Genomic DNA, 25,803 nt, shown 5'->3' on the forward strand with positions numbered 1-25,803 from the left:
GAACATTCACGTCTCACGGCCTGTTTCCCCCTGTGTTCCGAAAGTAGCCTTAGAAATACCCCGTCAGGCACCAGTGATTTTTGAAGGGGGCGGCATAAAATTAAATCTGCATCAGCAGAGCATCATCGGGCACGGATTCCACGGCAAAATCTGTGGCCCTTGTGGAAGCGTCCTGATAAACACTTTAACCGCCAGTACGCTCCCAAACAAAGAGACACAAGGTGGGTGTGTTGCGTCGCTCGAGCGTGTAACCCTGGGAAACGAAAGAGGAGAAAAAGTTCTGATTGCTTTTCTCGTCCGTTACGCGGTGTAAGCGCATCGGAAAGGGAAGGAACTCGTCGAGGACGTAAATGGGCCTACGGGTGAAGTAAACATATATATTAGCATTCAATGACAGTAATTTGTTTTGGATTATAATTACGTTTTAAAGCAGTTTCAATGAAATAATGCTACCCGGGCAACGCAAATATCGTCCTTGACGCGTAATTGAACCTCTGGGATGTATGCGGTCTCCTTCGTGGGGGATGAGTTGTCCGCTCCCTACTCCGGAAAGAAACTACTTGACGACTTTATTAAAAGACAGTTAGTCAAGTTGGATAAATGTAAGTAGTTTTTTTTTTTCAAGCAAATTGTTTGAATTTTCGACTGCATAAATAAATAGCCACGAGGATATTTATTGCAGAGAAGAAATATCCTGAACAAATATCTCCTTTATGACAACACTTCGCAAACAATGTTGTTTTCTGCAGTTTATGACTTTAATGTAAAACAGTACGGAGTGTCCCTTTATGGAGAGTGTTTTTTTTTTCGAAGAAACACATCTTTTTGGTAATCCTTCATCTTTGTGTGCTTTTCGACCATCGGAGTTGGTGGTTCTGGTGAAATCCCCGAAATCCCTTCCTTAATCCTCTGCCGCACAGAGTGTTTTTTGCAGGGTTTTCTTGATGCTCTACATTGAAATAGGCATGTAAATTTTACAACACCCACCATACGGAGGGACCAAACTTGGAACACACATACTCCTCCGGTAAAATCTTGGTACAGACTGGGTCGGGTAAAAGGTTCCGTATCATCCATTGCCAGTCCCAATGGCGTGCGCAGAACGTTCACCAAGTGGGTCCTTATAATGCTTCGCTTGTCCTTACCCATATAAAGGGACATATTTTTGCCCTTAGAATGGAAACCGGTCCGGTGGAAAGATTCTCAGATACACGGGAAAAGTGCGTACGGATGACGTGACTTTTCCATTAACGCCTCACCAAGGGGAACTGTGCGTTGAAGGGGCTGGGAGAGTATGAGAAGCACATGTCCGCTGGGAGTGGTAAAGATTTTTCGTTACCATCCGTAAAGAATTTTTCTTCGACCAAAAACAAAAAAACACACAACAAACGGAAAACCACAGCAGGAAAAGTAAATTTTGCGTTTTGATGTTCGGTGTCGTTTGTTGTTTGTCGGAGTTTTTCGTTGCTGGTTGATGTGACTTTAATGTCCTCCCGGTGCTTAGGAAGGGAAGGAAGGCAGAGGAAGGGAAGGAGGGAAAACAGGTCCCACCGGAGGTACTAAACGCAAGAAGATGGTTCAAGATATTTTTTATAATGTGCTTCGGTGCGCGATTTTATTGACATACACTCGATCGGTGTTTCCGCGTTGGAAAAGGATTCGTACGGTGCACTTTAACGCACGCCTCGTGTTGGTGTATAAGCAAAATGGTCTTAACTCAGTTTTCGGGTATGACATTACGCATTTCGGTGAGGCTTATAGGTGACATAATGCTTCGCCTGTGGGGTGATTGTGGTTTTAGAGAAATAATGAGCCTTTTGGGAATGCTGCTAAGGTAAAATATGCAAAAGTGAAACACTTCATTACCCTCACTGGCAGCACAACAGTACTCCTGCTGCTGTTATCACTTTTTGTTTTCCATGAAAGTGTTGGTGGAAATAATTTAGAATGCAAATGTCTTAACACATTTTGAGGACAACCTGAACCTTATTCACATAAAGGAAATTTTTGACGAATCTGTTTACGTAATCCCCCAATTAAGAGCATTGACAGAGAATTGATTAAACTCTTCGTAAGGTTCTTTGCTCTGGCCCTGTATGTATGTAATTGTGTTATGTAAATTCACAGGATTTTGAACTACACCCTCACCTCATAAACGAATGTTTGCTGCATGACTTTCGTGCGCATATGCTACAAACGGGAACTATCGTTCTGCTCGGTTTTTGGTGTAAACTGCTCACTTCTGCAGGCTCTCGGTTCCGACACCGGAAACTGTGTGTCAACTCACCGAGCAATGGTCCAAGAATGGTGCGCGAACATGGCAAGTTGTTTCACCGTGTTGATGCCCGTACGTGTTGGTAAAGCTTTGCCAAAGAAATAACCGGCGGCAATTAAGTAGTTTGTTCACTAATTTAAATTTCTTGCAGCGTGCTGACGAAAATGTTTTGGGTGTTGCCTGCTGCGAGACAAGTTCAGTTAATGAATGCTTGTGTGTCGCACGAAAGCTTGCTCGCAGGAAGGACTCACTTTTCTGTAACCAAACGACAGCTAAGTCAATCCACCTACAACGGCGTACATTATTCGGGGCAATTTCAAGCAGCCGTTTGCCGTTTGGTTAGCAACAATGTCGTTGACGTTGTTTGACGTAACAATTTCCACTCCTGCCGCAACCTGTGCCATTCCTGTTTTGCGTTGGTTACGGTGGCGAACCCTACCTGTCTAATCATGGGTTAGAAGTAAGTTCGCATAATGTTTACCCATCCGGAGCACCCCAGGAAGCAAGAGTTTCGGTGTGAAAAGTTGTCCATCTTTAGCCACTCGTCAGTGACCATTGATGCAGGGATAGCATATGGAAAGGTGGGGTAGTACGTCGGGATTCAAAGTTTTCTCTGTTGCTGTATGCATCGGGAGACCGGGTGTCGATGAACTTGCGCTTACTACTGGTTCTTACTGGAAGGTGATAAGACACGTCAAGCCTAGCCAGAAGGACAAACGTTCGGGTGCGTTCACTACATCGGATGTCCCATTCCGCAGGGAAGCAGGTAACGGAGATCGAAAAAAGCAAAGGCAGCATGGAGGACAGCAGGAACTTTTTAATCACTTGTGCAAGCGTCAAAGGCACACCTTACGCCCGTACTCATTACGGTAGCCCGTGCTGATGTTCGGGTATGCTGTGAAGTGTTTTCTTTGGGCTGTAATTTAATTTTCAGAAGCACCATTAAATCTGCCCGAACGCGCCACCCGTTAAAGCATCCCCATTGGCGGTGCTGATCGCTTATGGTGTCATAATTCGTGCCCGAAACGTGTCATATCGCTCCGGTGTGCATACCTTAGCGAATGTTGCGGGAGGAAACTAAACGACTTTGCGCACCAAAAATTGATTGGAATTTTTGACGAGATGGCTTTCCTCGTTGCGGAAAATGGAAAACTAGCGTCAGCGATAAGGGTGTGAAAAATTTCCTAACTAACGAGCTCGTGGGTTTAAATAATTTCAGGTGTAAATTTTTACGTAACTTGCGAAATGAGAAAAAATAATAATCTCGATTAATTTAATTAGTAAAAAAATAGATATTGAAGTATATTATAAATATTATATTATTGATTAAAGAATATGAGTTATGAAATTGCTTTACGTAAAGAGGATAAATTGATAATACAATTATTTGATTGATCAACTGAAATTTAATCACGTATCAATTAAGATTTTAAAGGTACTATTAGATTTATTCATTTCTGCTGATTAAAATGAATGTTTCAAATTAACTAATTTACTCTTTCTCTAACTTTTATTTACAGGTAATGCACCATTTTCAATACTATTTTATAAACGGCTCATCACTTAACAATCATCAAATAAAAGGTAAAATTTTTCAAAAGAGGTTTTATTTCTTCTATGTTGATTGTTGATACTGATTCTGTGTTTTGCCGATCTGCATAGACTCGGGTGTTATCAGACGACGCTTTTGTAATCCTTTTGAATATATCATATCATTAATTGTTTTATTTATTTGAGGTCTGTGTTGTTTTTTTTATTAGTATGTCGTTTATATTGACGATTGTCAAGTGATTTAACTCATTCTCATGCTAATTATTGGTTTTTATTTTACCTTTCTCTTGGATAGAAAATTAATCTCATTTCATAGTTTCGAATTTAATGGCATAAATCCAAACTATATTAAGACACATATTTTTTTCTCATATGTGCAAAGCATTACACTGGATTAATCCATTGTTCGATATGATTGGACACTTTAGCTCCAGTTGCCAGCTTTAGCAGTGTTACTTCCTACATATCTGCTCATTGTAATCGTTTGCTGTCGGCTTACGATTTCATTGCTTTGTTTTGTTTCGCGTACGGAAAACAACCCTCCTCCGGGTGATTTCTAGACTCGACTTTGAGCGTCTTCCGCTTAGAGGACATACCCTGGTAGCGCGTGTTGCGTTGGTTATGCCTTCATAAATATAGATTTCAGCACTGCATTGGCGTCTACTACTTCCGTTTCCTTGCGAATGGCGAGGCGAAAAAGCATGAAGAAAGGCAGAAGGAACGAAGATGAAATAGAGCTCAGCGCTGCTGGACAATGGAAGCTTCTGGCCTGGAACAGTTTCCTTACTTACACTCACCTAAATCGCACAGGCGAAGGGGACAGTAAAGCAGATTATAAATATCGTTTATCTAAACGAAATATTAATGGACTCTTCGCCAGTGGGCTTTGTGCGGTGGCGAGTTTTATGTTACACTGCCGTGCGAACTATACAAGGTTTTCGAAAAAGAGGCCGTAAGCTAGCTATTTCTTCTTACTTCCAACCACGTTACAGAAGAAAAAAAAAACTGACACTAACTTACATTGCCAGCATTGCCTTCCCGGTGCCGGTTCTGTGATGGGAATTTTGTAACTTGGTTCGTTTCAAGAAACCCATCGGCAAAGTACGCTGGGTATGCTAGGGATTTTTCGGGACGCGGAAAAGCCTGAAACTGTAGCTGAAGCGTGCCGGCAAAGTGTTTCCTTCCACCGCTTCTTCCTGTTTTCTCCCCCCAATAATGACGGACAAACTCGCTGTAAATGTGACACAGAGTGCGGGCGCCGAACCGTTCAAGTACAGAAGTTTGATCGATTTTCCGATAAAGTGCGCACATTGAAGAAACGGCATAAAACATGAAAAGAAAATATAAAGAAACAAGTAAAAAATGTACATCTTTCCCTGCCCGCTAGCACGGTAAAGGGATCGTGACGCGACCGTTTCCGGCCTCCGCGCGTTGTGTACCGAGGATCCGTGCCGAGTCGTGCCTTGTTGTGTCTTCCTCTGCTCCAGCCCACTTTCTTGCTGTTTGGATCGCAAATGGTTTTTCTTCTGGTGTGCAAAATCGTAGTCATGTTTCCAATTAGGGGGAGTCACACGGAGCATTTGACGCGAGCGCGTATACCACAAACGGTGCAAATGCTGGGAGCCGTACCAGATGTGTTGAACTCCCGTGTGTGGTTGGGAGATACCGCTGGGGCTGGTCCCTGTGGGGTTCGCATTACGTATGTTGAGCTGTCACTGGCTTTTTCCTTTTTATTTTGCGCTCGGTGAAGAACGGCACAAGCCCTCGGAAGTTGGCACCGGGGAAAAGCTTGCCGGTAGTCGGAAAGTTTCACTTTCACACCATCAATCTTGATGAGAATTCAAATCTGAGCGTGTGTATATCGGGGAATCTGGCGTAATCGCGTGAAGGTGAAATAGGGATCGCATGGTTTTACTCTCTAGGAGATTGTCACGCGCGTGGGACTTGGGTTTGGATCGCTGGGAAGTCTCGACGAAACTGGGCGATCCCAGCATTGTTCGTCTAGTCATGTATTCCAGAATTCACTGCCTCGAGGACATATGTCAATCGAATTAAGATAACCGTCACTGGAATCAAATCACCTATGATCATCGATTGGCTCGTGCGATGAACACGAGTGCTTATTTGGACAAGCATTGAAAAAAGGGAAAGTTAGCGATATAGATCACTTGAATTTCTGACAGCAGCATTTTAATTGTGAAATATATGGTGTGCAGACACACAAAAAAAGCAATCAAGACACATGTAGATAAACTTTAAACGAAACATAAAATTCGTCTTGGCAATCGATTATGATCGACAAAGGTGTGCCATGACCGGATGAGCAACAGTGGCACACTATTTAAACCTGACATCGATTGATATAGGGTTTACAGCGCGGAGAAAAGTAACACGGAATAAAAGCACTAAGGGTAGTAGAAATAAAATAAATCCCTTGACCGAACCTCAATGTAGCGAACTTTGGGTCAGTTATTTATGCATGCAATGATGCTGCCGCATAAAGCTGATCCGTCTCGAGCGATAAGCCGGGGCAAAATATGATCAAAACCCCGTCCAAGACCACATGCTACGCTCACGAGCGACCTACGGAAAGGAGTTGTATTTCAACGTAAAGCAGCATAACGAAGCAACACGGTGTCGTGTGCTGTCTTGCCTTGGCTGTGTGAGGCGAGCTTGAAGGAGTCGATGTTGCTCAACATTACCCGGTACTTCCTTCAATCGAAGTGCATTGAGAGTAGAGCAAAGAAGATAAAAAAAACTCCTAGCAATGTCGTTGTGGTTGGCAAAATTTATTGTCCATTTTTATGGATTTGACAGAAGTGTTTCGATGAATTGAAAGTAATGCAAGAGCGGACGAGGATGAGATCAGAATGTGTGTGGCTGTGTGGCGTACAGAATGTACACATGGGAGGGTAAGCAAGAACAGGCAAAACGGGACAATATATGATGGTTATAAATAATGCCTTTTTTGCGACTTCTGGCTAAGCTACTTTTTCCTTTCAATGAATCACCGTAATTCGTACGAGTCGTTTGCACTTAAAGGCGGGTCAAATCGTAAAGACGGGGTAAGTTGATGTTTTTGTGAACCGGAAGTTTTTTTTACATGCGTAATTGAACTGAAGCAATATTCGGAAATATGTTCTTGGTGAATAGAATGAGTTTGACATTGGTTATCATTGTTTATAATAACAATTATCTTTAGGTTGCCACGCTAAACAAACCAGACGCGTGTTCCCTGCACAAGACAATCTTAATGTGATGAATGACTTTTACTTCAAATGTTGCCTCGATTCTCACCATCAACAGATGGCACTCGGTGTGCCATAAAAAATGACATCTGCCCAGTTCGTGGTGTTAAGCAAACAACGAAACTCCATCGCCTAAAGTCTCTCGAAAGACGAAGTTGTCCGAGTAGGATCTCCAGAGCTTAGCTCGGTGCTTAGCCGAACCATTAACGCGCACCCGTAGCTCCAACGTCCGTCCTCCCTGTTGTTTTGTTGAGTAGAGATTTTCGCAATCTTGCACTGGCAATCGTAAATTAATCCCTTCCTAACGAGCCTACTTCGGGGCGGGTGTGTACCATCCATGCTCAAGAAGCTGTGCTGCTGGTTAGTAGGGAAGCACTGTCAAGATGGTGGACGAAGGCGGATCTCGAATCAATTCCGTGCAAATGAGCATACGGCTGAGCAGGAGTGGGAAAATTGATGATCAGTACCGAAATCCCTGTCCACCCTGACTTTTTTCCGGATGAGCTGAGCATTAGAGAGCTCAGGTCGATTATCGCGTGTGCGTCTCGTTCGCTTTTTGTTCATTAATTTCACACAATTTGTTATCCTATCGACGAGATGGGGGTCAGCCTTCTGCCGACACAGCCATGATTAATCATATGCAGTGGAAAAGTAAACAAACAACGCCCGTTTCACGTCCTATTATATTGCTACTTTTTGTCGTAACAGCAACAAGAACGCAAGCAAGATGTTCTAATCTTGCGGTTCTTTCGAAGTTCCACTTGAGACTTTCTCCACTTTTCCTTCAAGGATGCATGGAACTTTGCTGGTAGTGTTTTAACGGAATACCCCTCACCGCTTGTGTTGAGTGAACCGATTAATTAATTAACTGTCTCGTTTGACTGTAGAACGATTAATTTTAAGTGATAATTTTTTGTTCCCCACTCCGCCCTTCTGCTTCTTGCTTATGAAGGACAGATAGAGGAGATTGCTTTACAAGATGGCCAAACATGTGCTACTGAGGGGCAAAAAAACTGAAAGGAAGTGAATTAATTATGTTTCAATTTCCTCTCCATTACCGGAACACCAGAGTTTGTGGTTCTGGGTTCTTTAAATCGCTAAGCTAATTCTAGTTATGGTTTAAGCTTTTTTCTCTCCCTATGAAATGAAGTTTATTTCTGGTATCCCGCAGCGATGTACACACAAACACAGTGCAAACGTAATGTGCTTGAAAAAATAAATCTCTCTATACTGGCTGTTCATTTCCGCTTCTGATGCGCTTCCGAGGAGTGGAAAATTTGCGTTAGCCAACCCCTTTTTTACCGAGGGTGATTGTCTAGATTAATGTGTAATTGCCAACAGCTCCACCGGTGCGTCTCGTTGGGAGTAGGAATGTTTTATTTTCTTTCTCAAACTACAGCACCGACGGCTAGGATACCGTCCACATAGCCCCACCAAAACCTCACACTGGTGCATGATTTATCGGGACAGGAAAATCGATTTCATACTACTCGTGAATGCTCAACGGGTGTTTGTTAGCTCGTGCTCGACCAAAATCGAATTGCGCACCCGTCCAAACGCCGGTTCCCGGCGGATTAATCGACCGAATGGTGTTTGGGTCTACACTTGGTTCATCCCTCCTGGGGCGGTACAATTGATTTCTTCCCGTGAATGAAATAATTGGTCGGCCCCAACTCCCAAACGTCGGTATGTCCGTGCTCCACGGGGAACTTTCGGCACGATCGATGGGCTGGGGCTGATAATTTTCATTCCTCCACGTTCGTGTTGGGCCATCGCTTGGTAGGGTATTACTGCTTCCTGACAGCTGGCGCTGTCACCTTTCATTTGACAGCTGATTGGTTAGTGGAGCCTTTGCGCCATGGGATCGGGAAAAGGATTGAGATGTCTAAAAAAACCTACCTGTTTTACGTGCTAGCCACCTTTCACAACCGCTTTCAGACAAAATGGTCGATTGATCATTTGAAATGTGACAGTCTGATTGATCAAACATATTGAAGTTTTGTTTAGGAAAGTATGTTTTTAGTATACCCATCAACTCTCTCGAATATTTTTCGTATAGCTGTCAAACTTGGAAAACTTGGAAACACATATCTTTCTTTTCCTGAAAGCACAAGAGAAAGCTATATTGGCAACGGTCTCTGTTTTTTCATTACGACCTCATACCGTCAGTAACTAAATTTCCCAAAGTAAGATGTTCTCCGATCATCGGGCCAAACGTCATCAGGAGACGAAGTTGTCACCCTTGGTCCGCTTTGGGGAATACTTAAAGCACCATAATCTGCTAAAAAGTTATTCCATCTATTTCTGCTTCGTTTCGAGTCGACATGTGGGCTCTCGTAGTGGTTCGTCCGACACCGTGCGAAAAGCATAAGTTTTCGGAGCTTTTGTTCCACCGAAGGTATGCGGCTTGTTCGGGGCTTTTCGGCTTGTGTCTGCAGAAGAAAGAATGGCAGAGAGCATATATTTTCTGCGAGGTACTAGATGGTCGGTCGCCGGTATATGTTATCTATCTTTTTACCTGCTTCTTAAAGGAGCTTTCCTTGTGATGGTCTCTGCACAAACCTCACGTCTGCTCCGGGGACAGTAGACAAAGAATAACAAAATTTATATTTATATATTTTCCCCGTTCCCAAGGTCTTTCTCCATAGTGGCACGCACACCTTCCAAACCCCTTCACAATCATTGGTAACGTTACATAAGACCTGCTCCGTACTCGGAAAAGTTTGTCACGACTGTTCTACGGGTGGCTGATGTTCTTCGGTCACACGGCTCGGTAGCTTGCACGGGAAGATCCCAATGTTGAAACGACACCGGAAATCGTTCACTTCGGAGCCCTTAAACGTGTGCTGCCCTGATAGGACAATCCCGGAACCCGAAGCCGGCTCTCAGACATTATGTGCTCGACCGTGTCCCCGAAGGAGCTGATAGTTTCCCGGAGGCGGACGTGAACCGTCTTACACTTCAGTACTCGGTCGTGGGAGAAAATGCCATCTGGTGCCGGTTTTTCCGTGTCGGGCCCGGGCATGTGTCGTGTATACCATTCGCCCAGCACTACCTGTCGTTCGAAGCGATGCCTCGGAAAAGGACATGAATGACGTGGAGATTTCGCTTGTATCGAAGAGCGCCCAGAACAGCCAGAATATGTTGGGGTGCCGTGTCGATGGAAACGAGCATAACTTGTACTGCGGTACGACGTCCCCAAGACATCGTCGGGAAAGATTAGTGTCAAAAAATGATGTTATATTATTTTACCGGTTTTACCTGTCGGAGGACTTTACCGCTGATTAGAGTGGCTCGTTTTCGGGGAAAATGTATTTTACCGCTGCCACCATCGCTGGGATGTTGGAAAGGACGTGCACAAAATCGATTCCAATGGGAATTATATGATCTTTGAGGTTTTATTTGTGGAAGTAGTTTTTTTTCTCTTAACTCAGAAAAGACATTTCATTGAAAAATTAACAGCAGGAAAAACAAGCTTTTCCGAGGGTGAACAAGAACAAGAATCCCCTAAATGGCCATTGTTGAGACACTAAACTGTACTTGGAATTTCAATGCAGTTTATGCCGTGCTAAGGGAAGTCCACTATAAACTGGGCTTCTTTGGCTGTGATCCAGTTCTCCAGGAATTGTTTCGTGGAATTCTGTAGAAAGAATTTGCTCCAATTTTCCAAACATTTCAACAAAGTACCTTGCACTATGGCGAGATTCAAAACAGCTGCTAGAAACTTTCCCTTTGCGAGATAATGTTTTCTGCAGTAAAAGAAAATAAAAATAAAAACCTGTAGCAAAATGGTGGCCATCTAGTGGCGTGCTTTTCTGCTGGTTTGTACTGGGGCCGGACACTAGCTGATCTTGATAGGAGCACAAATCGCAGGATATGGTAGCGGGGAAAGGATGCTAAAAATCTCTTCATCTCCCACTTTGTGTTGTTGCGAGTACATTTCTTTGCCATCGGGGTAAAGTGCTCGCTGCATAGTTAGTTGTTCCGGTTTGAAAGGATGGCGGCAGCCAGGATTCCTCAGTGCAACTGGAACAAAGTGGTACACAAGGAAAAAGGGAAAGAGACTTTCGGTAGGAAAATAAACCGAAAGCACCAGCAAGGCACAAGTGAGCCTTGTTTTTCGTCCTTTCATCCACCACCACCAGCACACGGTAATGAGACGTAACAGCGCAGGGGAAAATATTCCAACCGTGTGCCGAGCTGTTTCCGGTTCAGAACCACAAAAGCACCGCCTCACACAAACACAAAGCAATGTCCTGAATGCGGGCCATAGAGGGAGAAAGTAGCCGTGCCGCAAACAGTGGGGATGGGTGTCCGCCCCATACCCGTTGCACCATACGGGGCAAGCATTCCAACTGGAGCTGACCGGAACAACGACGAACGCTGCCGGAAGGAATCGGAAAAGAAATAATAATCCTAAAATTACAACTAATTAGAAGCAAATTGAAACAGTACGAGTCGTGCGCGTGCTTTACGTTTGTGTTTGTCTTTGTGTTCAACTGGTGCCCGCAGCTTCCGGTTGGAGTCTTTAATGGGTGGGGAGCTGGGTTGCGGTGTTGCCAGTGGATGGACGCGTTCCGGATGGAAGTTTGAGCTCTAGATGGTAAAATTGGAATGTTGCTGATCCCGTTGGTGAGATACGAGCAGTGATGAGGGTTTGGAAAAGCGTGTACGGAGGAAAATAAGAAACTGGAAAAGCATTAGTGTCCTGATTAGTATAGTATGAGCTGAGAGCGCTAAAGTGAGTTGAGGGAAAGACGCAAAAAAACCTCAATAAACAGGACACGGATTTAGGTCGAGTAAGATTCATCTTACGGCTTACGTCAGAGATGTTATTTTGTGGGTGTTTTGTACTATTGTAAGATATATAATACGAAAATAAATGTTAATAAACAGGTTTGACAATTTGGAAAGTATTTTTCTTGATGATTACAGCATTTGATCAGTCAAGATAAAAGTTTATCATTTCACTACAGTCGAATATTTGACGTATGTTGAGAGCAACGATGATATTTGTAATACAAAATCTCATTACGACTATTATGCAGTACGGAAATCTGATTATCCACCTCCATTGTAACAAAAATTATCTTGCTAAGGCATCTTGGAATTCTTGAAGTTCAAAAAATAGGAAGAAACGTACAATTTAAAGGGCGTTTGTTCTGAACTCATATTCCCAACAATTAGATTTAAAAAGAATTTTCTTATGGATCGCTTATATTATTCAACCACTAATGTATGAAAGGCAAACCTAGCTTGCAAGTCAAAACACCAGCTTCGTACTGTACGTCTTATTGACCACCACCACGTTGAGTCAATAATTTTGCCGAATTTCTACGCAATAAGTCATGTTGTTGTTTGAACATCCACCACATTTGGGTGGATGATGCTATTAGCTCTTCTTTTTCTGTCTCTCTGCGACTGCGGTTTAAAGTTAAGTGTGTTTATCATGCATGAAACGATCCGATGGCTGTGTGTGATGCCGACTCTTTTGCAAGAATGGTGAGAGACGGGGGTTGTTGTTTGGTCAGTCCATACAAGACAAGACACGCGTCGCTTTTTTAGTGAAAAAATCTTCGTCATGGCGTACAGATGGCATTAGCCTTGTCATGAGTCTACATGACGAATCGGATGTTTGGATATCTTTGTTGCAATGCTTATCTAAGAGCAAAGAAAGTAACTCAACTTCCAGGGTGGTGTTGGTAAAGAAGCATCAAATGTAGGCTGTAAATATGCTTTTTACTTTGGCCAATGTACTTTGAAGTTATTCATGGGGATGTAAATAAAATAATAATTTATCTTCAGTCCATCGTCTAAGAAATTTTAAATATTTTTTAAAACTCTTTTTGTTTTTCTTTTCATGATCGATGGTTTTTAATTACAATGTCTCAAGAATTAATTTTAAACTTAATTTTTCTCACACAATTCTCTCATAACTAAAAGCAGTTTTAAAAATCGGTAAAGATGCCATTTACTTTCTGCTTAAATTCAGCCCTGCAAACTCCACAAAATGACCTCAATTATAGTGGAATGCTGCACTGAAGTTGCATTTATGCTGCACGGAAGTTATAGATTCCTTAATTTGAAGCAATTCAGTGCACATGCCCCTTTTGTTTCATGTTGTTTTTATTTGTTTTGCCGCACACGAGTTTCCCTGCTGGCGTACAACGAGTAGAACAGCAAGTGCAGATATCGGTTCCCTAATTCGCTCACTGAGCCGAAGCTATTAATCATCGCGGGAGTTTCCGTTTTTCTCTTGCACTTCCAGCATCCGTTCCCAACCTTTTTGGTACGATTTAGCACGCTGTTCATTTTTATTTCATCTTGTTCTATAAAAAACACAGAAACTCTATTTCGCGCGCTAGCGTGTGTGTCTATGTATGTGTTGAGTATATGTTGCTAGCCACCAAACATATGGAAAAGGCGACCGAACGTATATTTGGTTGGAGTTTGGAAAACTTTACCTTTCACCGTACGGTGAAAAGTACAATTTTCGCATGTTCCGATGCACGATTCGCCTACACACGCCTCGGTAGGTTTTTGTGTTTGTGTTCGGGCTGTGATGTGTTGTGCTGCTTCCGGGGGTCCGTGAATGATTTGCTGCCGTGCTGATGCTGTCTGTTTTTGAAAGGTTTTTTTTCTGTTTGTTAATATTTATTTTGTTTCGTTTGTTCACGGCAATGTTTTTGCTGGTGGAATGGATCGGCGGGCAAGGAGAAACCGAACGGGAGCAATGGAATGTTTCGGGTGCGGGAAATTGATTTCATCTTGCGGGAAAATCAAATCGAAGCGTGTGTGTTGTTCGATCAGGGGCAGGAAAACTAGTTGTGTGACGGCTGCTGCTAAATATATATTGCTGCAAGTCACGAAATGCACCCGATGCATTTGGATCGATTGGTGTAGAAATGGGGAAAAGTTGTGAAAAATTAATTATATCAATTTCCAGAAGCATCTTGCTGTGTCATGGGAAGAAGATAGTTTTTTCGTGTAAACAGAATGAAGATGAGGAAGTGAAAAAAAAGTGAGAATGTAAAAGCCTGAAGACTGAGGTTGAAGATTTTTTTTATTAAGACAAGTTTTTCAATTATCCCTAATTTAGTAATATTTTTAATATTATATCAGAAATAAAAAGCATACTAGTTAGTTGTGTGGCTGTTTAGCAATAGAAACTACTTAAGATAACACCAAACTACAAATGGAGATCAAAGACTATTCACCGTCCAGCTGCAGAATCTTTGGGTATAAAATTTATGTCTCAACGTTGCCTTGCCTCTATTATTGGAAACAATTTATGAACCCTTCCGTACTTTCCGTAGCGATGTCTGGTGAGTCGATGTAGTGTTTTCGGACGCACGCATTTCTGCTCTCATTGCGAAAGAGCCAAACCCGTACAAAAACCCCGTTCGATCGCCCGTGCACTACATCATGCAGCAGTGAAGTGATGCAAATGTTTCTCCGAAGTTACTACGCTTTGGCAGATATCGAAGCAAGCGGAAGAACAACAAATAGTCGTAAACATTTACACTAATGCCGGCTATAATTCAATCGAAGCAGAAAAGGCCCTCCACACTGCGGCGCAGCAGAAATAGGGCCCGCGTAACTCATCGACTCACGTGGCTCTCGACAAACTTGGCACACTTGCGATGTGATCTTGCAAAACTGACTAGTAGAAACTTCCTAGAATAGTAGAACGATCGGAACATCTTGTGGATCGTGAAATTCTATCCTTTCCTGCCCGGGGTTGATGATGATGTAAGACTTACAATTCTGGTTTTCCACGAATGAAAAGACGATTTAAAAAAAAAAATCATTTGCTTACAATGAAAAGCAATACTATCTTCGGAAAGTACATGTAATTATTGTAATTTACCTACTTGAAATCAATACCAGTATGAACAATATGGAGAAGTTTATCCACAAAAGATCTCAAATGATATGTTAGAACAATCGTTTTTTGAATAAATAAAAAACGCTTTCAAATATTAGGTGGATTTGACAACAAAGTTCCTTTCTTATATTTAACGTTTTTGTGTTCAAAAATAAAAATTTGTTTATTTTTAAAATACTAATTACTATATAAATTTCAGAATAAATGGTGTAATAATTATGGTTTTATCACAACTAATTCAATATTAATCTTTAAGCCATACGGCCTTGCCGTTCTAATGTATATTAAAAAAAACCGGATTTGAATCCCGTCCTGCCGAGTGGATCCGGCGCCGTTTATCACATGCACTACCGGACTGCACCGGTTTACATTTTAAGCTATTCATTGTAAAATTTATTTATTTTTAATACTATTTTTTAACATCCCAATAAATGTTATTCACTTCTACTCATTTGAAACATTAGTACATGAATGTACATAAATGAATTAGTACATTTTTAGTCTTAGATAATGGTTTGCATACGAGTTTCTACCATTTTGTCTCTAATTACTCGGCGAAAGAATGAGCAAGAAAAAAAACTCTTTTTCAAGCAGTACAATGACACCATGGCTCGTCACCTACTGCTGAAAGAATTTTTCTGTTTTCTATTATACAGCTTGAAAAAGAAAAATGCATGATGCTTTTCGAAAAGAATTCGTTCGCTTGTGAAACAAAATGAAAGACTTGTGAAAATATAAAACGACTCGTACAAGACTAACAAAAAAATGGCCTCATTCTTCATACAATCATCATCTTTCCGCCTTGAATGAATGCGGAAATCACACATTTGGAAAAGAAAAGAAGTCGGTAGATTATGTGTTCGAAAGTTTGTCAGGAAAATTTTCACCTCTCTACCCTAGCCATAAGTTTCATTTTCTTCACAGAAATGCATCGTGCAGAAAAGGTGCATCTTAGATGTGGGAGAAACTAGCTAAAACACACAGACACAAGTACCACTGTGTCCAAATCTTTTCCTATGTTCAACGACGTTGTCTTTATGTTTTGGTGATTTCTTTTCTAGCATTCCCATTCAGCCAGTCGAAGGATTGACGAGTGAGCGGAAACTGGAAAACTCTTTTCGTGTCTTCGGAAAAAAGCTAAATGGGATAAACTTGAAATTCTTCAAGCTTTTATTTTTACGTTGTTTTTTTTTTCTCTCTTCCCTTCGAAAACTTTTCCATACCAGATCGTGCCGGACTCGTTCCTGGAATAAAATTGAAAAGACTGTGGAAGCCATACCCGTATGAGGAAAGCGAACTTTTGCCATGGTTTTCCGACGGTTGGTCCGCTACCCCCGTCGCTTACCGGGTTTATAATTTAGAGACCAAAAGCGATCGAATAGTTTTGTGGTTTCGGTGCTCTTCGGTTGCATCTGGTACAAATGTGACCGGTGTGCATTTGGGCTTCTTTTGCATACGTGAATGTGAAAACATAAAATTTTCACAAGCTTGCCGGCGGGAAACCGGGATGCATTTTGCGGGAAACGAACGACCACAACGCTCCGTACGTTCGAAGATTTGTCGGTGAGAAAACTGCATTCCCCATTATCGAGTTCCGGTTGTGAGGAAAATTGGAAGGAAAAAAAACAGGAGGCAAGTGGGGAACGGGTTTTGGACGAATGAGACAGTTGTTCACACATGGTAAGGAATTCTTTTCCACCCTTTGCATCTTAACGTCGAAGTGAAATTTTGAAAAGTTTTTCCTTCTTTTTTTTTTATTTTTGCTAGTCTTTCCTCCGAACGTAGTGCTAATGCTTTTCTTGTCAGACTTTATGCATTTCAATTTCGCTTTCGTAAGAGTTTCTTCACCCACCCCAGGAGGGGTGGGTGCATCTTGCGTCAAACTATCGAAAGTCAAGCAAAATATTGAGCTCCTCCAAGCGGTCCATTATGCAAAATGGAGTAGCTGGATAGGAAAAAAAAGCAATTTTTCAAAAAGTGATAAACTACTAGGCTCTGTGAGTTGATCTCTGCTTTGTTTTCGATACGAACATTGAATTGAAGACCATTTTTGTTTGATTTTATGTTCGAAAAGACTAAAACAAAATATTAATTTTTGTGTTTAAATATAAACGTTCTTTTAATTTTACACCCATTTATCAATAAACATTAAATTAATGGGGGTAAAAATTGCACAATGTCATAAGAAAATGTGCCTGTCATATTGAGAGCATAATGTGTTTAGTTGATTTTGGAGCTGTGCTCCATAACGACCCCATCCAAAGATATCTTTAACGATCTCTATGTTGAGATTTTGAGTCGATGCTTGGTTATGATGATGATGACGTTACTACCAGCACCACACTAAAGTGCATGAAACGACGACAAATGCTGATTTAAACGGTTGCTCGTAGGAAAAACGTTTCTCGTATGCATAAAAGACGAAGGGAAAGGGCCATTGACTCGCTTCCTTTCCGTGTGCCGTGAAAGCTAAGAACGTACAGTTATGAAAAGACTAAAAAAGCAACTTCGCAAAATATCTTTCCATGCTAAAAAATGTACCGAAGGTTCTGCTTCCCCTTTTGGCTCGTCTGTATCATTCCAGTATCCTAGTTTTTGGCCCTTCTTGGCTGGGGGTTTTTGCTAAAAGGCGCCTGCCGAAAATTACATCAAAGTAACCTCGAGCGGTTGTTTTCCTCCACACGTGATAGAATGAAAAGGATACGCAAGGCATATTAGAATTTTGCTGAAGAAGGTGGCTTGGAACGTTGATGTACGGTATAAAAGGTTGCAATAAAGCTTTATTGCTTCTGGGTGAATTTTTTTTTTGGTGGTGTGAGCCCCCTCCTGCTTCCAATAAAGACGAATAGAGTGTTTGAGGTAATAGCATATTAAAAAAGCCATTCACACACACACATACATGGTGGAAAAAACACCTAGTTGAGCGTGAACTGAATTTGAAAACCAACAGCACCATCAAACTCCTACAGGGGTTGACACCCCACCCGTACGGGGAGGATGGAGATCATGTAACCGTTGGCAAAACATGCTCCAAAGCAACCCGAAAGGACTGACATGAGTGGAAAATTGAACCCAAGCTCATGCTACTAATTAAATAACCTTCTTTGATTCATTTAAAATGATATGATGGATGTTTCTCGTAATTAATTAGAGTTTTTATTGACCACATCCATCAGCACGGTCAGTCGTGTCAGTCGTGTCCTGTTCATGTCCATCAGTCTAACACACGCCTGAAATGATGCAGATCGGGGTTTTTTACTCCCTGGGCAATGTAGTCACTTCTCAGAATGGAACCATATCCCTTTAGGGTTCACTCTATTTCTCACTCACTCCCGCTATCACTATCTATCCGTCTTTCTCTCTGTTTTTGTGAAAGTGTTACGAGGTTGTAATGAAGGCTACCCTGCTGGATCATCTCATGAATGATTGGTCTCTATTGCGTGAATGGAATGCAAAGTGTGCAGTCAATTTGTATCGCCATTGAGTGGGAAATAATGTTTGAAGAGAAAAACTTTGTCCCCGGCTTGCGGTCGGAGCAGTTGTGACATGCTGCATGAGAAAAATAGAACTCTTTGTAGTGCAATAAATTAATCAGTATTCTTCTTATGCATTAATTAAAATCCATTTTATGTTGAAGGTTTTTTTTTGTGTCAGCCTCATACGCAAAACGATGAATGATGTAACTCATATGACTTTATTTTGTATCGATCGACGGTTTGCTGAATACAAATTTAAGATCCACTTTGTTTTGCACTATTTACAACCACTGATCAGCTTCAATGTTTATCTTCGAAGTCATTAAATTGTATTAACTATTAGTCCAATCCATTTCGCCTATAAAACTGGCTTAAACTGGTTGTTCAATAACACAGCGAAAAGCTAAATAAACCAGTCACGCATTGATTTAGGGTCACTTGAAGAACAGCTTTTCCTCCGGACTACTCTTAATCGTGCGAAATGAGCTTCTCATTACGGAATCGGTTCAGGTACGATTTCTCCCGACCGGGGGTACGAACCAGGGGACCGTGTCCGAGTCCCCAGTACATGGCCATAAAAATTCTATTACCTTTTGGTTCGAACAGCTTTTGGATAAACTTTTTACCATCGGCCCCATCCAACCGGACTGCAGTTCGCGCAATCACGAAACACCGGAATCCTCTTTCCCGGGCCCATTAATCATTCCGTACCACGCCGGAACATGGTTCCGCTTCCTGTGCTTTTCGTCTCATCTTCGTCAGGTGATGAATAGTGTGGGCTTCTCGCAGAAGGCTATCGCTGTCTAGCGGTCGTGCCCGTTGTCGTCTTTGCCGTAGACCCATATCTGCCTCTTCCGATCTGTTCACCTTTCGTTCGATCGGCCCCATCGAATCGAAAATGTCATCGATCTTTCTCTCTCTCTTTGGTCACGGCACATTTCGCGCACGTTTTCCGTGGAAGATTGTTTCCACGATGGAACCGTGCGCGGATATGACTCAAGGTTGTCCCAAACGAAACGAATGGTCCCGTTGTGGGTCCGTACAAGATTCACCATCGCATCATTGATCGCAACTGGTGGAATGCGATTGATTTCATTAAATATTCTAGTAGCAGCACCATCAGCAGCACAACGTACATATCGTGTGGTCAATAGTCGGGTCTTTTTTTCGGTGCCTTTAAAAGGATGACACGTGAGTGAAAGGTGTGGGTGGATACTAGCTCCGAAATTAGGGGATATATTGGTTGTTTAGCTGGAAATGATTAAGATCTACCTCAGGGCGGAAAAAGGGTGGTTATTCGCATTTGCATCTTTTCATGGTGAAGTCACTAGGCAAGAACAGGTAATGCAAATGACGAAGAATCGTTACTCTTTTTGTTTATTGATCTTTCATCAGTAGTATACTGCTACTGCCTACTTATTTATTTGTGATGAGTAATATGCCATCTTCCTGTAGCTGGTAAAACAAGATTAAAGTGCGAATTACACAAGAAATATCCTGTTCAGGTGTTAAAAAGACATCGTGGCACATTTGCATCATCACTTAACTCAATGTTTAGCAACCGATTCGCTGTGGCCATCATTCGCTCCTCATAAACCCGTCGGCAAAATCAGCACAAAATCCTCATCCCTGGTGTTCGATGAACGATAGCTGCCGAAAGATAAACTCTCTCGCACGACACAATTGTGGAACTCAATCGAACCGAAACCGCGAATGTCACAAATCTTTCACGAGCTCATCCTTCGTCAAAAACGCTTTCCATTCGCGGCTGGAAGTCACATCACAGACACCTCGGTATCTTTGCCGTACAGTGCCACCCTAGCGCCACCAGTGAACGATAGGCGGCCCGTCGAATTGGCGGCAGTGAAGTCAAATATTTTCACAGAGTTATGTTTATTTACATTCCAACGAGTACGACGGACCAAAAATAATGCGCGAGAACGCACACGCGCTTCATTCTGCAGCAACTGCCGCCTCCGGATGAAGTTTCGATTTCGCGACGAAGGCTAGAAGATCATACTTTCCAGCCCCTCACGTTCTAGTTTATCAACTCCCACCGGGCTAACGGGGTCTCCAGTTTCGCAGATCACACCCCACCCCTCCCAAGGGAGCACCAGCTTTGGGGTTGTATTTTCGGAATCTCGTCAGAAGTATTCCATGCCGACGGGCACGAAATATGAGCCAAAATCGATAAATAGTAGCTTGTTGGAGAGGAAGAAAGTGAATCGTCCAGAGACCCGAATCGTACGTCTCGTCTTGAATAGCGTCGCCTATCGTTGCGAAAATCTTGTTGTTCCTGCGCTAGCTCTGGCACAGATGTTTTCGGGGCGATGGGCTGGAATTACAATAAGCCAGAACCGGCCAGACGCGACGATTGAGTGACGTGGGAAAGCCGTACTAAAGCGTGCTTCAAACCATACCAGACCAGATCTCCAAAAATCCAACCACGGGAAGATTCATCATCATCTTTTTACGGGCATTCGGATGCACTGAAGCGTGTCGGAAGTAACGCGTTCTGCCGTATCGTTCGTCTGCTTTGCCGCTAATCGGATGAGTTAATATCGCTGGCTTTCCTATCTATATTTTTTTTTTGAGAATGGTGGGTGCGTCATGCATACTTAGGGTGGTTCCAGAGACGGTTGGCGGGTAAGAGACTTGAGACAGATTTGTTTGACGTAGGAAATAGACATGAAAACGATGTACGTGTGTTGCGATGGTTATTAACCGTGAATATTTGTTGGTGAGAATGATAGCACTCATTGCTGGTGTTCAGCAGAAGCAGAGATCCTCCCTATCGCTTTTGGAACGATGGTTTTGACGTTTTTCTACATCACGCCTGTCAGTAAATGCCACATTGAGAGTGTCGGATTTCGTCCTTGTAATAGAGAATTACGTTGGATTATTTGTTGTTATTGAAGTAGAATATTGCAAGAAATAACAAAAAAAATACTGTTTTACTACAAAATAGCTTATAGTATACGTGAGAAGGATTAGCTAAAAGAAATGGGTTTTCTGTTTGTGAGGCACAATAAGGTGACTATGGTAAAGACCCTGTCATCGATGCAATGCGCCGATATGCAGTTGGGTACTGGAATTTATTAGCGCTATGGTAATGTTGTGGAATAGTTTCCTTGACGTTAGTTTTCTTGCCAGTATACTCTCGTCTGGAAATAGTTTGACCTACACTTCCACATCCGCTCCACTTCACGAACGAACACTTCAGAATATAATTTGCCAGCTCTCGAGGACACCGCCCTGTTGAAAATGGGAAACAAGGTACCTCGGGATTCTTGTTTTTTGCTGGTTTTTGCTCTCACCTAACCGCACCTACCATGACAAGGATAATGTATACTGTATGCGCATGATGATGGAACCGTAGCTGGGACATACAGCCCAGGTGCATAACAAGAAACCGGTCAAAGAAACCGTCATTAGCACGCACGGTGACTGCACCTATTCCCGATACCGTGGTTATCCAGCGAGGGGAAGATCCAGTATGTATGGAAATGGAAGGTGCTTTATGTCGGTGTGGCATGCACAAATGTTTCCTTTCGTGTATAACGCTGATGGAAAATCATCGTCCTGACGGAAGCTACCATACTTCCAGCCATCTGCAATACTCTCCACAATCCCCTGAAATGATGCGGAACAGTACCGTGGCAGTAGGGAAGGTTTTCCCCCAAGAGAGCTCTAGAAGTTGGGAGCTCAAACACCTTATGTTGTTGTACTCTAGGTGTCGTTCAAAGCAGAGTCGCGTCCTCAAACAATCACACCATGGGTATGAGGTTTGAAATAGGTTGCATGCTTTTTTAATTAATCAATAGCCCGTACAACTCGCACCCACGAAACCATTTTTTCTTCCCGTTTTAACTTTGCCTGCCTCGTCCGTTTTGGGAGAGAAGCCCTAACATGATACGGTGCAGAACCCCTCGGGTTCGTTAATTACGTGCATGCGGTTAACGAGAAAACAGTAATAGGCGGGAAACGTCACAAGACGGCATTACATGACACAAACACTGTAAATGGAGTATGTTGGATCCCAAGGATAAAGACGGAAAGTGACGTTTGATTTTGCACCTCCACTGTAGCGATGTATCTTCATGCACGAAAGGAGTGGTTCCATCATCGAACGCGGGACGGAGATGCCTATGAGGCAGAGTGCACTCGTGGTTTTTATCCTCTTTGTGTAACACCTGAGTGGTAGTGGGAATTATTTTGCTTTTCCACACTTATCCCAAACGCTGGACACTTCTTGGTGTGGTTGTGGGATTGGTGGGTAAGTGGAAAAAGAAAAACATTATCCTTATAATAGCGACATAGCGCACGTTTGCAAGGGAGTTGTTACATTTTCCACCTGATCGAGCGTAATCGTTTGGTTGATGGTTGAGTTTCGATATTGAAGAAACTAATCAATCGGAAGATTATCGTCGAAGCAGTGATGCCCTAAACTGTTGCCGTAATTTTCTTAAACGCTGTCAATAATGATAAGTAATCAACTGATACTTGCAGGTGATGAGATTATTGTTGCTCCGTTGCATTGACTGGGAGAGTCTTATCTGTTTTTGCTAGTTAATTCTTGAACTGTTGAAAATTAATAAATATATTTTTTGCTTTACAAGACAAAACACAGCAAAAAAGCTTATAAATGTTTATTTTAATCAGTCGTTCTTCAAACGAAGCCATTTTGTCGCACACTTCATGGATAATGTTTCGTTTGTCTTTTGTCAATTCTTCTTAAATGTTTGTTTGCGAATATGTTTTTGAACCAACAACCTTGAATATGTTAGTTCTCAGTAAAGTGCCGATACATCGTTACGTGTCCGTAATGCGTGAGTGAGTGCTTTGTTTCTCTTGTTTCAATGAAAAAAATATTATTTTTATTTATTCATCACAATCTCAACGCTATTGTTGAGATCGATTAGCTTAATTTCGTATTCAACTCAGTGTTGGAATCTTTAATCTTTGCCGATTTAAAGATTTTTAATGATTAACGGCCAGTTCTTCGAACTCGCTTTAGGCGACCGTTGGATATGGTTTCGATGGATGTAGACTCATCCGGTATCTCAAGCATTCGATTATGTTGAAACCTAACCATGATAAAGACCCTCCTAACAGTTCCGCTATTTAATTGAATATCCCCTCAATTGTTGTAGCAACACGCCGTTACACCATTTCATGCTCGTTTTGCGAAAGGTAATGTGTGTACGCGAACACAATCGAATTACGGCGACCGTTGGCCACGCAGGGAGAATCCACCTTTCGAACGTAGCCACCAGCATGCAACATGTGCCACGGCGTCTTCGTAAGCTGCACTTGGGAATGTTATTTATTAATTGCATCCCACACGCCTGACGAGTGTCTTCGATGGCAAGAGCGCACATCTTGCACATCGTGAATGGTCGTGACAGCGGACAACATTATATACACAACGCCTCCACATACCTGTATCACCTCAGACGACGCGGTCTATGATCTATACACGTTGGCTATTTCCCTTTCCCGGTGCCGGGTCCCGGTTCCTCGGGAAGTTCGAATTCAACTTCCCAACCGATCGGCACAATATCCGTCACGTACACGGTGTTACGGTAATTTATTAGGCTTCCACGCGATTACGGTCGCCATGATGTTCCCGCGGAAAACAAGCGCTTCCCAGCGGCACCGTGAACCAGGAGGTAGCGTTTGCGTTCGCGATTCTGTTGCCGTGGCGTGTCGTTTGGAGTTTTCGGGGCGAATAGCTGGCAGGAAATTATGACCCGACCCGACCAAACCGACAGGATTGCACCTTTTGGGCAGCGGGAGAATGTAGCCCTTTTTTTTGGTTGTCTTCTTTCGTTGGCTTCTTGCACTCTAGTTCAACCATGCTAATGCGTGAGTGCACGATCGATGAGCTCACTGGATGGCGAGGCGATTGGTAACGAGCACTACGGGTAATGGATTTTAATGGGATCAATTTATGCACGAGCGAAAGTCATGAGTTTAATTTCCTTCCAGCTTTTATTATTTGTTGGTCGCCTGGTACTGGTATGCTGGAGAGTGAATCATGTCGTGGCCTCTTTAAAGCGATCGCCATTTGGGGAAGGAATGATGGACGCAAGTTTATTTTAGTGCAATATGGCATTGATGCACATGTTTATACTTTGTTTAAAGTAGAAAATAATTGGTAAAATATGTACTATCAAGATTTGTATATACATTAACTTGAGTAAATTTGACTGGTCGCTGTGGTAAATATTGCTAATGAATATAAATTTAGTTCAGATATTTTATGAGTCATCCTCTCGTTTATGATGGCAGCATTGAATGTATAGTTTTGTTCTTGTTCCAAAAAAGCTTTTTAATGTTGTTTTTGGAGACTTTGCAAAGATGGCCTTCATCTCGTAACTGGTACAAGCCCGATACATTGAGTATCCATTTATTTGTATCTCTACAATGTGTGTCCAATCTTGCAAAACACTTGCAACTACCATTGTGTCAGTTTTGGGCATGATGTGGCAATCATTTCGTTTCGCGGACCACTACATTCGTCGGCAAGAACTTTGATGAACTCGGCACGCCACAGCAAAAAAGGATCAGTGCACATATGTGCCAGACCCGTGTTGCAATCGTTGCGCTGCGTCAGAACGTGATTACTCGTCGAAAGTGGCTAAACGAGCGGTAATAATCCCGGTCCACTTTCATTTCAACGCGAACAAACATCATCCGATCTCGGGCGAGTGAACATTACTATTTTTTGCTGCATGGTATGTTAACACCAACCATCACACCGCGGACGGGACCATGCGGCATCTGCATACGAGAGTATCTGCCTGATGGAATGGGTCATAATTTGGATGATGCGGTTGGCGTAGAGAAAGAAGAAGAAAAAATCTGGCGAGCGCGAGGTAAGAAGCGGTGACCGTAAATTGAAGTCACGATCCAGTGCTCATCCGTCAACTCAGAAGTGACAGTTCCAGGCATCGCGCTACCGACTGTTTTCAATTAAAGTGAAGTTTTGAAACGATCCTGTTCACCAGCCAGCTGCCTGCTGCTGCGGATATTATGGCTGTGTAACACCATCTCAGCATCGGTATGATGATACCCTTGACCTTAGGGCGTGGATGATGTCAGGGTGAGTGAAAGAGTTCACTTGTGTAATTATAGTGGCACAGTGGATATCATGGTGATTGATTTCAACAAAGCAATGATTTGTTTTTGCTTGAGAACTTTTTATTTTCTTTGTTTAATGATTTTTCAATTCAAAAATTCACAATAGTTTTACCAGTGAAATTTGCGTTTTCTTAAATCCGACAAATTTAAAAATCCGACAGCAACGCATCTTCCATGTTTGTTTTGTTCATTTAGAACTCGCCCTACCACGTGCAAAGC

General features: G+C 42.4%; 1 protein-coding gene across 2 annotated transcripts in view; it reads left to right on the forward strand.

Moving 5' to 3' along the window:
* Positions 1-25,803, forward strand: part of LOC125766309 (discoidin domain-containing receptor tyrosine kinase B) — a 230,635-nt gene that overhangs the window by 61,699 nt on the left and 143,133 nt on the right. The gene's annotated exons all lie outside the window — the stretch shown is intronic.

This window comes from Anopheles funestus, chromosome 2RL (genome assembly GCF_943734845.2).
Source record: "Anopheles funestus chromosome 2RL, idAnoFuneDA-416_04, whole genome shotgun sequence".
Classification (NCBI taxonomy): domain Eukaryota; kingdom Metazoa; phylum Arthropoda; class Insecta; order Diptera; family Culicidae; genus Anopheles; species Anopheles funestus.